Source organism: Buceros rhinoceros, unplaced genomic scaffold, assembly GCF_000710305.1.
Source record: "Buceros rhinoceros silvestris isolate BGI_N320 unplaced genomic scaffold, ASM71030v1 scaffold4041, whole genome shotgun sequence".
In the NCBI taxonomy this organism is placed as follows: domain Eukaryota; kingdom Metazoa; phylum Chordata; class Aves; order Bucerotiformes; family Bucerotidae; genus Buceros; species Buceros rhinoceros.
Window position 1 is genome coordinate 51,745 of NW_010392337.1, and position 2,045 is coordinate 53,789.

Sequence of the window (2,045 nt, forward strand, 5' to 3'; positions counted from 1 at the left end):
CTCCTCCTCCCTGAAACTGTGTGTCCAGGTTTGGGCTGGGATAGAGTTAATTTTCTTCCTAGTAGCCACTAGTTCAGTGCTGTGTTTTGGATTTGGTGTGAGAATAATGTTGATAACACACTGATGCTCTAGTTGTTGCTAAGTAGCGCTTATCCTAAGTTGAGGATTTTTCAGTTTCCCATGCTCTGCCAGCAAGCAGGTGCACAAGAAGCTGGGAGAGAGCATAGCCAGGATGGCTGACCCAAGCTAGTCAAAGAGAGATATATTCCACACCACGGAATGTCATGCTCAGTGTATAAACTGGGGGCAGTTGGCCGTCTGCATTGTGCATCGCTTCTCTTGGGTTTTATTTCCATCTCTTCTTGTGATCTTCGTTTTCATTACAATTATTATTTTATTATATTATATTCTTGTTGTTAGTATTATATTTTATTTCATTTTACTTATTAAACTGTTTTTATCTCAACCCAGGAATTTTACTTTTTTTTTTCAATTCTGTTGCCCACCCCACTGGGAAGGGGGAGGAGTGAGCGAGCAGCGGTGTGGTGCTTAGTTGCTGGCTGGGGTAAACTGCAGCGCTGTGCTGAAAATCAAGCACGTCTTTTGAGCCCTGTGTTATGAGAACAGCTTGAATATACATGTTCCATATTCTTCAAAATAAACAATCATTGTCATACGAAGATAGCTATTGGGATTGTTTCTGTGAGTTTTCGTATGTTATGATGAGAGAACACTTAGCAAAATCATTGCCCAGGTAGATTAATAAATTCTTATAACCAGGGTTAAACTAGGTTAGACAGAATCAAGGTTATATATCTTGATCAAGTCTCTATGGACCAAGAGCCCAGAGAGCCACGATAAATTTTGTCTGCATTCCTCGGAGTTTACTGCATTGGTATTCATCTGTTCAGCTATTCCCTTTCAATATTTGTGCTGGGAGAGGACAAGCCACCAGCGAGTTCAAACAATGCATGACTGTCTGGGAATCTCCCGTCTGCCTTACTGCCACTGGAGTTTGGAGCAAGTTCAAAGAAAGACGGTGGGACCCACGCTGCCAGCAGAAGCTTTGCCTACAGACAGACGTCAGCACTGGCAGGAAAGCCAAGGAAGGAAATAACCCATCCTGAACCACCCATTGCTTAAACAGTATGAACCTGAAATCACCAGCCACAACTAGAAAAGCATCTTCTTGTAGCAGTCACTACAACATCCACACTGATGATGCTGTCATCTCTATTCTGGTCACTGTCCTTTTCCCAGCAGACCACTTCTGATGTGCAACCACCAGCAAACCAAGGCCAGTTTCAAGGCCATAGATGAGTATGAGTCATGTTTGATTCCCTAACAATGAGAATTGGTGTCTATGTCCTCTAGTTCGAACTTCTCACTGGCGTGATGGCAAAGAAAAAACAAGTAAGCTCACTAGTCTGGTGTACCTGAGATGCAGATGCACTTTTTTTGCCAAAATTAAAGGTAGGTTAACTCCTTCCAGGACATTTTAGCCAGTTGGGGGGTTTTTTGGTTTGGGGTTTTTTTTTTTTTCAGCTCCTTTTTTAAAAAAAAAAACCAAACAAACAAAAAAACCCCCATGCCAACCAAAACCCAGCATATTACCGTCAGCCCAGAAATCCAAAGAATAAGAACTCCTCTGATCTTCATACAGGGTTTTCAGCTGAATGGCCTTGTCCAAAGATGGAGATGGAGAGAAACACAAACTTCAACTGGTGCATCTAAAACTTCAGATTTTAGCTAGACTGTACACAGTATTTTCTCCCCCAATGCTGATTTTCATTCCTAAGTTTAACTTCCAGGTCTCAAAAACTTAATGCTTAGACAGCAAGTGAATATCAGCTTCTCTGAGGTCATGAACCATTCAAACTTCTGACCCATACGTTTGTGCCTTTGAAATCTGAGGCCTTCTCCAAAAGTCAGGATTACAGAAGCAGAATACAGAATTAAAGGAAGAACCAATAACTCCTTTCATTACACGTCTGTTAATCATGGTATTAATTAATGTCAGACCTCCAGGACTCCCGTTCTTGGCA